The 15,517-nt window shown below is 35.9% G+C and overlaps 1 protein-coding gene and 1 non-coding gene across 2 annotated transcripts in view; both read left to right on the top strand.

The window, feature by feature from the left end:
- LOC102484555 (mono-ADP ribosylhydrolase 2) overlaps positions 1 to 15,517 on the top strand; it is a 1,480,331-nt gene that overhangs the window by 18,649 nt on the left and 1,446,165 nt on the right. The window lies entirely within an intron of this gene.
- On the top strand, positions 9,803 to 9,935 carry LOC114006943 (small nucleolar RNA ACA64). Its single transcript, XR_003548595.1, has one exon. It is a non-coding gene; the product is annotated as a small nucleolar RNA ACA64 (small nucleolar RNA).

Here is a 15,517-nt window from a genome sequence, read left to right as displayed (position 1 = left end):
ACCGCAATCCCTTCTCCTCTATTCTCCTCTTGGGATCTTGGGCACGCATGCACACGCGCCCGGCGTGAGTTTAAGCCACCGGGTCCGGGACTCGAACCGTGGTCGACTACGTGGGAGTCCAGCAACATAGCCATTACGCTAACTGCTGGTCCCTAGCCCATAATCTTTTCTTATTTCTTTTTTTTAAGAGAGATTTTCGCTTTAGGGCACATGCGTTTGTCGGAGACATAGAAACAGAGAGGCAGAAAGTGAGAAATCACCCTGTGGGAGGATGACCACACTGCAGTCTCTTCAACTCTCAGGATCTTGAGCAGGCATGCACACGTGCCTGGTGTGGGTTTTAAGTCACTGGGTCTGTGACTCAAACCACCCGTCAACTGTGTGGAAGTCCAGCAATATAACTCATGCCTTGCACTTGCACGTGTGTGCTCAAGATCTTGAGAGAATGGAGGAGAAGAAATTGTGGCGTGGCCATCCTCCCGGGGGGTGATTTCTCACTTTCTATCCCTCTGTATCTCTCTGTCTTTCTGGCGCACACACACACCTTATAGCAAAAACCTCTCAAAAAAAAAAAAGTTATTCATTTGAGATCTTATTTAATGTATGTATTTTTAGCTCTCAGTTTCCCTCTTAGCACTTAGTTTTCATTGTATGCTGTAAATTTTGATGTTTTATTTTCATGTGTGTTGTTTAATTTCAACTTTTTTAAAACTTTTTTTGATATAACAAATTGCTTATTTGTACATTGTGTCCAAAATATAGATTTATAATTAAAAGTGGACTTTATAAACATAAATTACAATGATACTGATTTTTCTGTTTGCCTATTTATCTGTCTTTACTCTCTTTCTTTATTTAGATGGCTTCTAGTTACTGTCAAGCATCTCTTAATTTAAACTTGAAAGACTTCCATTTCTGCTTCTTAATAGTGTGGATCTTGTGGTAATGAACTCTTTTTATATTTGTTTAACTGGGAATATCCTAATATTTCTCTCACTTTGGAAGGACATTTTGATGGTTATAGGATTCCTGGCTGAAACCTAATTTTTCTTTGTAGACTTTAAAATAATCTCACTGTAGGTGGGGTAGTGGTTAGGTCATTGGACTCGCACACGGCTAACTTTTACATCTGGCAGCTTAAGACTCACACCAAGTACCTGTGCGTAGTGTCCAAAATCCCATGAGGAGAATGAAGAAGAAGTGATTGAGGCATGGATGTCTTTTCTGGGAGCGATTTCTCACTTTACCTCTCACTGTCTCTTTAGCACACTTGCCATATGGCAAAAACCTTAAAATCAACAACAAAAACCTCTCTCCATTCTGATCACCAAGGTATCTTTTAAGAACTCAGTTTATAATCTTTCCTTAAGGGTTTTTATCTTTGGCCATTGACAGTTTGATTATAAAGTGTCTTCTGAGTCTGAATTTATCTCACTTGGAGTTTGTTGAACTTTTGATTTATATGTTCCTATTATTTAGCAAATTTGGGAAGTTTTTGTCCACTATTTTTTTCGAATAATCTTTTATATCTTTCTTTCATCCTTCAGAGACTATTATAATTTATATGTTGGTCTACTTGATGATATTCTTCAAATCCCTTAGGCTCTATTCACTTTTCTTCATTTCTCTCTCTTATTTTTTCTGTTTCTCAGACTTGATAATTCTTGTTGTCCTATCTTCTTTACGTTCGTTGATTCTGTTTTCTTCTTGTAAAGTTCTACTGTTTTATCCTCTCATAAATTTTTTATTTCAGTTATTTTATTTTTTAGCTCCAGGGTTTCTGGTTAGTTCTTTTTCTGGTTTATATTGCTTTATTGATATTCTGTTTATACATTTTTTCTTGATTTTCTTTTTAAAATGATTACTTCAAAGTTTACTAAGTCCAGTGTCTAAACCTTTTCTTAGATTGTTTATGTCAGTTTATTTTGTTCCTTTGAATGAATCTTTTTTTTTCTGTTTTGTTGTATGCTTTGTGTATTTTTCGTTGTTGAAAATTGGACATTTGTTGTAATGTGGTAAGTGCGGAAATCACATTTTCTCCTTCTTCAGGGTTTTCTGTCTGTTTTATGGATTGATTGTTGAAGACTGTAATACATTTGACTTGAGACATTTCTAAGTTGTTTTGCAGACTAGTCTTTGTGACTATTGAAGTTTGTTCCTTTAACTTATGTTCAGCTCAAGTTTTTACAGAGATTTTCTTAAGTGTTTCCTCAAGTCTTTACAGTTAGCTCTGTGTTAGGGTCTCTCTCTTTCATCACTTAGGCAGACTTTTTCTGATTTTAGGGATCATCCTTATGTGTAGCCTAAGAGATTGTTTTTGAACATTCATCTTGTCTAGTCATGGAACATAACTTCCTAAATTCTCCTGTGAACCTGGCTGGTTTTGAATGTCTTTATCTCTTAAAGAATTCTACCTCATTTTCTCAGGGCCTTACATGGTCTTATATACATCCATGCCTTATCTGTTGTCCCAGGTACCTGTGAGTCTATAGTTGTCTTGCAACTTCTACCAGCAGTCTCCATGCTTTATTCTACCTGGGGTTTTTGCTAGGCTAAATAGAGATACATGCCCTACTAAGTCCTTTCGGTCGTCCTCAGATGAATTATCAGTAGAACAGATACTCAATAATTTGCAAGTAAAGCCACTTCACAACCAGAGCCCTAGCTGTGCTAGCAAGAGGATTGGCAAGGGCAGGTAATAATGCTACAAAACTTTCCTATTCTATTCTTAGCTGTTTTCCAGTGCTCCAACAGAGTAGGTTCAGGCAGTTTCTATTTGTTTTTGGTGATTCTATGGGAGAAATGAGAGTTTTGAACCTTCTAGTCTACCATTTTTTCCTTGAACTCTATCATTTTTAATATGAAAACAGAGTGCTAGTTTGGCTAGATTGATTTAATAGCAAATAAACACTCATGTTCAGTAGCTTAACCAGCTAGAATTTATTTCTCATTTATGGAATGGTCCAGTGCAGGTGTTTGTGATTTGGGAAAGGAGTGTGTGTGTGTGTGTGTGTGTGTGTGTGTGGTATGGAGGAGACAGAAACATAGAGACAGAGTAAATGAGACTATGTTTCTTTAACATGTTTCTTCTAAGGTTGTCCTGGAGAGCCCTAGGGGAAAGGGAACAGAGACAACTGAGTGGGAGGTTATTATGAGCTAGGCCTGGTAGTGGTATACCTGATTTATTCACATAGCTTATGCTAGATCTCAGTCACATGGCCATATTTAATTGTAAGAGAAGCTGAGAAATGTGGACACTGTTTTTGGTGAATAGCTAGTTGTTTCTACTATACCAACCATGCCAAAACCTTCTTTGAACTATCATGTTCTATTGAGTTAGCTGTAAAATGCAGTTTTATATTCTATAAAGGAGGAAGGAAAAAAAGCACTGCCAATTAAACTCTTATACAGTGCTTTCTTTTAATAAAATTTGATTTATTTTTATAAATACAACATGAATTTTAAAGTATATAAAATGAAACAGTTTCTTTCAATAAATATAAAATTATTTTATATTTATTCAGTTTTGTACTTTTATCATATATCATCTTGAACAACATATGTTGAAAGTGTAAGTGAAATACATTGTTTTAAGTATTCCTAAAAGATCTTTGCAGAGTCCAGCTCTTCTGACATTTTTTAACTACCCAGAGTTGTTGATGCCTGTGTTTTTCCACAAAATATATTTTCTATGCAGTGAGGAGAGTTGGTCGTATATAAATATTTAGGAATGTACTTTCTTTTTTATCTGGGGTTTTCTTATAAACCAATGGTGTTTATTTTGCATATCTTAATGCTAGCATACTCTTGATGTTATCAGATGGTGTTAATGAAGTGTTTCTAGCCAATTTCTAGGACTCATATTTTTTCCTGAAATGTTTGTTAAATGCTTGCCTAAAATGTTGAGGTTGTAGTTATCCAACTATTGGGTTGTCAGAAAAGTCATGCATTTTTGCAGAGAAAAACATAGAAACATATGGCGTAACTTTCCCATAAACCTAATGTATCACTAAGTTCTTACGTACACAGGTGGAGAAAACTGTCACTATCATCACCTCTGTAGTATCAAATATAAATGCCTTTAATTGTAAGCACATGCCAATTTCAGAGATGGTAAATGTCTTTAGAAAGGCATCTTGGAATTGAAAATATATGTTGAATTTGTTTTGAAATTCTTTTTTTGTGTCTTTTGGAGCTTCTCCTCACCCTCAATGATACCTGTCTAATCAAAATAATGGTGATTTAAATCTACTAAAATAACTATATTTTAGTTTATCATGATCTTTAGTTTGGAAAAGATGATATGAGGGCTAAAATGGGTGACTTCAGCTGTTAAATGTGCTGAAGGGAGTAGTTTAGAGCATTGGCTCAAAGTTGTAAGAATATAATTTTGAGATAGTATAAAAATAAAAAAAAATAGTTGCCTCTGAATGGAATGGACACATATGGCACATTTTTTTGTCATTGGAAGTACAAGTTGAGTGTTCCTCATCTGAAAGTGTGGAAATCCAAAATCTAAAACTTTGGAGTGCTGACATGGCACCACAAGTGAAAAATTCCATAGCTGACCTCCTGTGACAGGTCACAACCAAAATACTGTAATAAAAAAAAAAATGCATGAAATTACCTTCAGGCTTTGTATATAAGGTGCACATGAAGCATAAGTGAATATGTACCTAGACTCGGGGTCCATCCACAAGATACCTTATTATGTTCATGAAAACATTCCAAAATAAAAAATAATTTAAAATCTGAGATATTTTTGGCCTCAAGCATTTCAGATAAGTGATACTCAACCTGTTGAGAAGTTCTGGATGAAAATTATTCAGACATTGTAAAAGCAGTTCTTTGACCAGACAGTCACTGAATAAATTGTTATCTAATGTGCTTTTCTATTGAAAATTCTTTTTTTTTTTAAAGATTTATTTTATTTAACTTTATTTATTTAATTTAACCAAGGGGTGGGGGGTGGCAAGTGAGAAAGCAAGCCACCAGGTCCAAGACTTGAACCACTTTCAGCCATGTGGGAGTCCAGCCTCCTTAACCACTATGCTGCCTGCTAGCCCCTGGAGATCTTAAGATTTAATTTTCTATTAAATAGTTTTCTCTTTTCTGATATCTGATAGTGTAATTTATCAATATGTTTTGTGGGTCAATAGAACATCAGTGAGTTTTTTTTTTTTTTTTTTTTTTTTTTTGAGAGGTTTTCGCTATAGGGTGCGTGCGCTCGCCAGACAGAGACAGACAGAGAGACAGAAATCCCCCCAGGGGGGATGGTCATGCCACAATCCCTTTTCCTCCATTCTCCTCTCCTCATGCACTTGCGCCGGTGTGAGTTTTAAGCCACCGGGTCCGGGACGTGAACCGCAGTCGACTACGTGGGAGTCCAGTGACATAGCCATTACACTAACTGCTGGTTCCCATCAGTGAGTTTTTTAAGACAGGTAACTAAATGTTGATCAGTGACCTGTTTTTAATTAAGTGGCAAATACACTAGACCAGTATTTCTTTGAAACACTGATTGGCACAGTGGGAGGATGAACCTAAAGAATAGTGCTTCTTTCTTTGCAGATTTTACTCTCAAAAATCTGTAACCTGGTTTTCTTAGATGCAGAGTCTTCTACCAATAGTTGTTGGTTCTCTCAAAGTTTACTTGGTGAAAAGGTCACTGAATTTTATTTTTAATTTAAAAAATGTTTAGAGGTGGGACTGAACTCACATGTAATCCACTGCAATTTGAGTCCTGGACCCAGTGGCTTAAACTCACGCCAGGTGCGTGTGCGTGTGTGCCCAAGATCCCGAGAGGAGAATGGAGGAGAAGGGATTGTAGTGTGGCCATCCCCCTGCTTGGGGGTGATTTCTTGCTTTCTATCTCTCTGTCTCTCTGGCGAGTTCATGCACTCTATGGCAAAAACCTCTCCAAAAAAAAAATGTTTAAAGGAATGGCTTATCACCTCTCTCTCCTTCCTTTCACTTTTTCTTCTTTTTAAATTGTTATTGACCCAGTACTTACAGCCAGACTTCACAGTTATTAATACTTAAATAGCTAAATATAAAGAAATTTTCTGAACTTACCTTTGTGGTAGTTCAAATAGTTAATTATTAGGATTCTCTGTATACCTCTGGGGAGCAAATGAAATAGATGAAAGACCACCGACTTTTAGAAAGAGAGAAAGGTATAGATACATATTTTTCTGATTGTCTTCCACATATCCAAATGTAGATGTCAGACTATCTGTGATTTGCTTTAATTTCTCCAGACATAATGAATATAATATTCTCACTTTAGTTTTGGCTATAAATAACTTGTTAATCTCTCTAGCTTTGGACTTTAAAGACACTTTTACTGTGTTTATGGAATACTGTATCTGGATAAATATAAACCATTCATAGTAATGGAAACAAAGTGATAAAACCATGGTTTTTTTTTTTGCCTTTTTTTTTCTTAAATAGAATTATGGCATTCTTCTATTTCATGGATCTCTCTGTGAGAGAAATCATTAGAATATTCTCTGAAGTATTTTTGACATCTCGTGTGAAGTAGTTTTTATTTAAAAGTAAGTATGTTGTATCTCAGTGTGCATGTAGACTGAACTTTATTACTTTGAAAATGAAAAATTGCTTAAATGTGCTAACATGTGAATTATGCCTATAAATTAACATTAGCAATTTATTTAGGGCTCTGTACCTTTAAAGTGAATTCTAATTAGTTACAGATAGCAAGTAATGTTCTATAAATGTTTGTTGTAAATAAAACTTTTGTTTTTAAATATATTAAAACTAATGATAGGCCTGGCCCTGCAGTCTAGTGGTTAAGAGAGCTAGATCCCACATGGCTGACCATGGCTTGAGTTTCAGCCCCAGTGGCTTGAAAAACACAGCCAGACACATATGTATGTATAGTCAAGATCCTGACAGGATGGAGAAATGGAAAAGAAATTGCTTTATGTCTATGTCCCATTGGGGGGAGTGTATGCTTATACTCTCTCTCATGAGCACACATGCCCTCTGACAATTAAAAAATACTGACAGTCGGGCCGGCAGGTGGCGTGGTGGTTAAGGACGCGGGACTCCCACATGGCCAACCACGGTTCAAATCCTGGACCTGGAGGTTTGCTCTCTCACTTTCCCTCTCTCTCTTTCTCTCTTGCTCTGTCCCTCTCTGGTCAAATTTAAGAAAATGAAATGAATGAATGAATAAATAAAGCTAAATAAAATAATTATTTAAAAAAATACTGACAATTGGGAACCAGCAGTTAGCGTAATGGCTATGTCGCTGAACTCCCACGTAGTCGACCGCGGTTCGCGTTTCGGACCTGGTGGCTTAAATCTCACGCCGGGCGCGTGTGCGTGCGTGCCCAAGATCCCGAGAGGAGAATGGAGGAGAAGGGATTGCGGCGTGACCATCCCCTCTGGGGGGTGATTTCTCGCTTTCTGTCTCTATGTCTCTGTCTATCTGGCGAGCGCACGTGCCCTATAGCGAAAACCTCTCCAAAAAGAAAAAAAAAAATACTGACAATCAAAATTTTATTTTAAACATGAATTTATATTGTGTAATGTGATATAAAGGTATTAGAAACAATAGAGGCAGTTACTGCTGTATATTTATGTCTTTGTGTACTTGTATTTTGTTGCATATTTATAAAGCAAAGGTATATATGAAATCATGGTCATTGTAAAGCATTTCAAAGTATATATAAAACCATAGAGTTAAAAATGACAGTTTCTTCTTCCCTCAGCCCCTGATTTCACATAGATATATACTGTTAATATCTAGGTGATCATTATTTCAGACTTTATTTTTTAGTTTATTTAATGAGACATTGTGTCAGGATTTTTTTTTTTTTTTTTTTGGAGGGAGGGTGTTGGGAAAGATTTTTGCTATAGACCACATATGCTTGCTAGAGAGACACACAGAGGCAGAAAGTGAGAACTTGCCCTCTAAGGGGTATGGCACACTGCATTCCCTTCTCTTCCATTCTCTCATGATTTTGGGCATGCATACACATGCCCAGCATGAGTTTCAAGCCACTGGGTCGGGAATTTGAACTGTGGCTGGCCACGTGAGAATCCAGTCCCTTAACCACTACACCATCAGTTACTGACCCCATGTCAGGGTTTTTTAAGCATTAACAAATAGGGAATTTTTATTAAGACCTAAAAACCCTATGAAGTAAGTAGTAGTCTTGTGGGGAACCAAGGCCCAGAGAGATTAACTAATTGTGTGGCTAACCCATCTAGTTTGACACTAGAGCCTTTGTTCTTCAGTCATACTCTTACTTATAATAGTGTACTTACAGATACACTATTATATAGACACACTATTCTCATATATAGCCTTTTGTTAGATTTTAGTATGAAAATTACTATTTTATATGATACTTTGGGGCTTACTTTTTCCCCATGTAACATTATATTTTGATGACCTTTCCTTGTTATTGTAAAAAAAAAAAGTGGTTATATGGGACCAGTAGTTGGCGTAATGGCTATGTTGCTGAACTTCCATGTAGTCGACTGTGGTTCGAGTCCTGGACCTGGTGGCTTAAACTCATGCCAGGCGCGTGTGCATGTGGCCAAGATCCTGAGAGGAGAATGGAGGAGAAAGGATTGTGGAGTGGCCATACCCCCTGGAAAGTGATTTTTCGCTTTCTGTTTCTCTGTCTGTCTCTGTCTTTCTGGCAAGCGCACGCACCCTATAGCAAAAACCTCTCCAAAAAAACAAGTGGTTATATGTCTTTTACCATAATTCATTTAAGTTTATTTACCATTATTTTATCCTTGATGGACTCTTTTTTTTTTTTTTTTTGCGGAACTGCAAACAAGGGTCCAATGAATCTATCTGTAATCTTTGTGTATATGTGTGAGAATTTCTTATGTGATAGATTCCTGAAAGTGAAATTGGTGGATCACAGGTGATGCCCATTTAAAATATTGATAGCACTTCCAAATTACCCTTCAAAATGGCTGAAATAGTTTAATACGTTAATAGTATATAAGTACCTGTTTTCTCATAACTGCCAAGAAAAGATATAATTACTCTGAAATTTTTTGCCAATGAGGGGTCAAAATTAGAAACTTTGCTGTTATAGTTTGCATTTATTTAAAATTTCCTATTTCCTAGGGCATATGATGTTTTCTATTATCTATTTATAATCTTTGCCCATTTTTGCATTGCATAACCTTTCATGTTTTAATTTTGTAAATGCTGCAATATTTTAAAATCTGTTGAACATTATTCATATGTAAGTTTTCTGTTGAACCTCTGTGTAGTGGTTAAGAGTACATACAGACTGAAACAGACAGCTGGGCTCCATTCTAGTGCTGTCACTTCTTTGGGTATGTTGCTTAATCTCTATACTTCAGTTTCTTTGTTGGTAAAATGGGATAGTGGTGGTACACTTCAAGAGATTATTGTGAGGATAAGTAAATTAGTAATAAAAACAGTGTAGAATTGTGTCCGATCCTTACTAAGTGATCTCTAAATGCTAGCTTTTATAATAACTATTATCATTTATGCTGTCTTGTTAGTAGCACTATATTTCATATTTTATTCACATGTTAATTTTTTTAAAAAAAAGTCTTGCATTTTAAGTCTTACTAAATTAAGACTCTCCTCATTCTAACATTTATAAAAGGAAAGTATTTTAAAATTTCTTCAAATGTTTTGTTTATTTTACATTAGGTTTGTTATCAGTTTGAAATTTCTTTTTGTGGGGTAAGAGGTAGATGGTCTTAAATCCCCGCATCCTCCAAATGGATGCCTAGTTATCTTCATGATTTAAAATGTTGACTTCACACAGGTGTTGGCTGAAAATTATCCCCGGCTCTGACTATGGCCACAGATGAGGTTTTGTGCCCAGAGGGACCAAACTAGGGGTCTCAGCTCAATGCCTACTGCCTCGGTGTAGGGTGGTGAAACCCAGGCCCCTACAAGTGGAAAAAAAGAAAAAAAATGGTTGACTTAGTAATTTATTAAAATTTCCATGTGTATAGGGATCTATTTCTGGACTCCTATGCAATTTATTCTATTTGTAATCTGTCAATTCTTGTGTCATTATGCCACATTGCAATTACTGTAGTTTCTTTATACTTTTTGATAATTTGAGAAAAATCCACTCTCATCCGTCTATTTCTACATTTTCATGGATACTTTGAAAACTTTTCTAGAGTATTTTAGATTCCATTCTATTATAGTATTATTCATTTTCTATTTAAAATTCCTGTTAGATTTTTAAAGGGTTGATAATTTTATAATGTTGAGTGTTTTAATCCAAGAATATATCTTTCTAATGTAATTTATAAATGTGATACTTACACATAGAGGGTTAATAGTACAGAAGAGCAGAAAATGAAAAATAAGTCTTCCAGGCTTACTTTCCAAATATGTAACAACCATTAGTAATTCATGTATATTCCAGAAATTTTTTGTCTTTGTATAAATGTGTATATAGAACTTCTCTCTCCTTTTCTTTTATATATCTGTAGAATCACGGTTCAATAATCTGTATCTTTTATATTTTTTCCACTTCGTAATCTATCATAGAAAATCTTCTATAATAAATTCTGTTGATCTGCCTCATTTATATTTAAAGACTTTATTCTTGTGTGGAAGTATTGTGATTTTATTTAATTACTCCCTTGTTGATGGCCATTTTGATTATGTCAAGTTTTCATTTTAAAAACATGTAACTGACATTATAGTCCCATTTTTAGTGTATGCAGATGCACAGACAACACTAGATTTTATCAAGTGCATTTTATTTTTGCTTCTGATTGTTTTGCTACTTATAAAATCATGAATGAGGTTGGACCTACTTTATTTATTATTGTTTTGTTAGTTCTTTCTGTAGGGCATGTGCTCTCGCTGGGGAGAGACAGTAAGATAGAGAAACAAATCACCCTCCTTCGTTCATCCTCCCAGGGGTAATGGCCCACTCTGTAGTCCCTTCTCCTCTATTCTTCTCTTGGAATTTTGGGCATGCATGCTCATGTTCGTTCGTTCTTTCTTTCTTTCTTTCTTTCTTTCTTTCTTTCTTTCTTTCTTTCTTTCTTTCTTTCTTTCTTTCTGAGAATGGCCCACTCTGTAGTCCCTTCTCCTCTATTCTTCTCTTGGAATTTTGGGCATGCATGCTCATGTTCGTTCGTTCTTTCTTTCTTTCTTTCTTTCTTTCTTTCTTTCTTTCTGAGAGGTTTTTGCCATAGGGCGTGTGCGCTTGCCAGACAGACAGAGAGACAGAAAGTGAGAAATCACCCCCCAGGGGGGATGGCCACGCCACAATCCCTTCTCCTCCATTCTCCTCTCAGGATCTTGGGCATGTACACACACATGCCCGGCGTGACTTTTAAGCCACCGGTTCTGGATTGTGAACCATGGTTGACTACATGGGAATCCAGCAACATAGCCATTAGGCTAACTGCTGGTCCCCCTGGTTTGTTTTCCAATCTGCCAGGTCTGAAACTTGAACAACACAGTCAGCCATTTGCGTTCCACCTGCCCTAACCACCATGCCACTGGCTGGTCCCTGAGCCTGTTTTAATATATTCATTAGCTATTTGTTTTTCTGCTTATTATAACAATAACAGCCATAACAACTAACATTTTTTGAGCACTTAACCACAGGTAAAACACTGTTTTAAGCAGATTCCATATCAATTCTTTTAGTAAATTGTTTGCTCACTTTATTTGCTCGTTTTAAAAATTGACTGGACAAGCAGATGGTGTTGTGGTTGCGGGCACTGGATTCCCACATGGTCGACCACAGTTCAAATCCTGGACCTGGCAACTTGCTTTCTCACATTCCATCTTTCTCTCTCTCACACACACTCTGTCCCTCTCTGGTCAAATTAAAACAAATAAATAAATAAAGTTAAATAAAATAATTCTTTTTTAAAAGAGACTTTTTTTCTTAGTAGTCTTCTAAAAGTTTATTATACATTAAAGAAATAACCTTTAGCCATATGTATTGTAGATTTTTTTTCCTGTTTCATCTATTGTCTTTTTTTGTTTGTTTTTTAGAGAGATTTTTGCTATAGGGCATGTGTGCTCACCAGAGAAACAGACAGAGAAAGAGAGACAAAAAGTGAGAAATCATCTTTCAGGAGGATGGCCGTGTCACAGTCCCTTTTCTCCATTCTCCTCTTGGGATTTTGGGCATACATGCACATACACCTGGTGTGTTTTAAGCTGCCGGGACTAGGACTTGAATTGTGTCGACTATGTGAGAGTCCAGTGATATAATCATTATGCCATCTGCTTGTCCCACATCTGTTGTCTTTTTAAATGATATGTGTGTTTGCATTTTATATACTGTTTTACATTTTTTGTAGTTAGGTGATGTTTTATTTTATCTTGGTCTTGTCCATTTTGGTTAGGCTTATTGTTAGGCATTTACTGTGTTTTAAAAAATAGAATATGAGCTCTTTTTCCATTTAATTTTCTAATTGGTTGTTGATCAAGTAAAGGAAAGTGTTGATTTTTGGGTACTGCTCCTGAATTCTGTTAATAGTCATAGTATTTTTTTAAGACATTCTTTCAGACTCTGGGTAGACAATGATGGCTGCTGGAAGTGATTTTTCATAGTTTCTTAGTATTTGTACCTCCTATTTCTCTTTGTTTTGTTTTGCATTGGTTAAGGTCATCAGTGTAATGCTAAATATTATTGCTTCAACCACGGATCTGGCTATCATAACCACTTGCCTTTACTTAAATGCAGTATATTCTTAGTTACTTTAGTTCTTGGAATTTGTATATTAATTAATATAATAGTAATTTCATTGTTTAGGATGAGGAAAAAATAGCCTCATAAATGGATACTTCCTTGATGGTTAAGAGACCTGACTTTTACTTGTGGTATTTTGCAAATGTTTTATTCTTAATTCTTCTGTTTATACAGTGAGGATAATTATTAACCTGTAATGTACAGTTGCTATAAGGAAGTAATTAAATGTATATAAAATTATAGTCTACGTATAAAAGTATCATTTTATGACAGATTGCCATTATTCAATTATTTTCAAGTGAGCATGAATATTTTATATTTGGGTATAAGTTTTGAGTCGATGGAAACTTTTTTTTGCTTTAAATTTTGTTAGTTTCTGTAAGCTTATTTAAACCTTTCTTCTCTGTCAATTCTTTATTTTTTTAAAGAATTATTTATTTATTTAATTCCATTTGTTATTATTATTTTCAATTTGACCAGAGAGAGACAGAAAGAGAGAGAAAGGGAAACCGAGAGAGTAAGCCGTCAGGTCTAGGACTTGAACTGTGGTTGGCCATATGGGAATCCAGTGCCCTTAACCACCACACCACCTGTCGGTCTCTGTCAATTCTTAAATTCATTATTCAGGAAAATAAAGGGAAAGTAGTACAAAAAATATGGTTAATCACAGATCCATTTAAAAAATTTATCATTCAGACAGTAGTAATTCAGTAATGGATAAGACATAGTTTGCTTTTTTGAATTCCAAATGATGTTTAATAAAGCCTTTACTTGTCTTCCTAGCTGAGATTTACTGGGACTAATATTGTAATAGTCTCCAATTTCTACCATAATGCCTGAAATCTGTTGATCTCTCTATAAATTTTTGGTTTATACATGTACACTTCCTTATTTAATTTTTTTAATGCCAGCGAATGCATATGGGTGTAAGAGAGTGAGGGGGAAGAGAGAGAGAGAGAGAGAGAGAGAGAGAGAGAGAACGAACGAACCCTTCTATAGGGTCTGGTCACCCTACAGTCTTTTTTTCTCTAATTTTACATCCATCAGGATCCTGGGCCCATCCAACATGCCAGAGCTGGGACTCGAACCATAGCTAGCCATGCAGGATTTGGTTTCTTCCACATAGCACCTAACCATTTCTCCATAGGTTTGGTCCATACTTGAACTTCAGTGTTCATGGACCATACAGATTCCTACAGAGTCTGATTTAGTAGGTATGGATTAGAGCTCAATAATTTATTTTGTTAACAGATACCTCAGGAGAGTTTCCTATGGTTGGTCCCCATAAGCACAAAGACATCTTTCTGAATAGACTTTCCATGCATCTCATATATTAGTTTTGGGGAGGGATTCCTTTTGATGGTTATGCCTTATACATGTAATTTTGCCTTTTGCTTTAAACTTGTCATTTAACACACTGGTGGGCTCTTGGTATTTACTTAATAAACATGTATTTATTACTTAACATTGATTCCTTGTAATAAACTATAGAATCAGCTGTTTACTAATCCAATAGTTTGTTTTAACTTGAAAATTTTAAATTAATTTTTTTTTTTATTTTTAAGAGAGATTTTTGCTATAGGGCATGTGTGCTCTCTGGAGAGCCAGGGATAGAGAAGAGTTACAGAAAGCAAGAAATTACCCAACGGGGGAATGGCCATGCTGCAGTCCCTTCTCCATTCTCCTCTGAGGATTTTGGGCACACATGCACACCGATCCTGCATGAGTTCCAAGCCACTGGGTCCTGGTCTTGAACTGTGGTCAGTCATGCGGGAGTCTAGCGACGTAATCATTTTACCATCTGCTAGTCCCTTAAATGTAATTTTTTAAAAATTACGTTTTTTCTTAGCTTTTACAGGCTACTTGTTCTTGCCAGAGAGAAACAGAGAGAGAGAAAGGGAGAAGTACTTCCTGATAGGGTGTGGTCATCCTAAAATTAATCTCCCCAGTTACTCCATCCTTTGATACTTTTGAGCATGTATGCACATATGCCTGGCCATGTATTTCAAACCACTGGGGCCAAGATCTGAACTGTGGTTGGCCATGTGGGATCCACATCCCTTAACTACTTACTAGGCTCTAGGGCCAGCCCTAAAAAAACTGTTTTTAAACTGCATTGATCTTTCTTTACTCCTTGGTATCCCTATCATGGCATAGGTATGTGGAATGGGAAAAGTTAATCATATCTAATGTGGCCTAATATATTTTTCTAATGACCAAAATATAATTTTTATTATTTTTTTGAGAGATTTTTGCTATAAGGGTGTGTATGCTCACCAGAGACACAGAGAGAGAGAGACAGAAAGTGAAAAATTATTTTCTATAGTGGATGGCCATGCCACAATCCCTTCTCTGTTTTCCTCTTGGGATTTTGGGCAGACATGCACATGTGCCCAGTGTGAGTTTCCAACTTCCAAGTCTGAGACTCAAACTGTAGTAGACCATGTGGGAGTTCAGCACTTTAATGACCATACCAAATACTGGCTCCTAATTTTTATTTTAAAGAGTATTGCATGTGAGTAGCCAGTTATATTCAAAGGTAGCTTGAGATGTGTAAGTAAATGCCTTCTTTATATTGTTACATTATATACTGGTTCAAAATATGGACAGATCATCAACCATACAAATATGCATACAGATTTGTAGAAGTTACTATTTTGGACATCATTAATTTGGCCAAAATATAAGTTATGGGAATTTAATATATTGCAAAGGTTTTTTTTTTTTTTTTTTTTTTTTTTTTTTTTTTAGGGGGTTTTTTTTTTTTGGGGGGGGGGCCCCCCCAAAAAAAAAAGAGG

This window comes from Tupaia chinensis, unplaced genomic scaffold (genome assembly GCF_000334495.1).
Source record: "Tupaia chinensis unplaced genomic scaffold, TupChi_1.0 Scaffold000101_1, whole genome shotgun sequence".
Taxonomy (NCBI): domain Eukaryota; kingdom Metazoa; phylum Chordata; class Mammalia; order Scandentia; family Tupaiidae; genus Tupaia; species Tupaia belangeri.
Note: the sequence above shows the minus strand (reverse complement) of the source record. Positions and strands in the feature narration are given on the sequence as shown.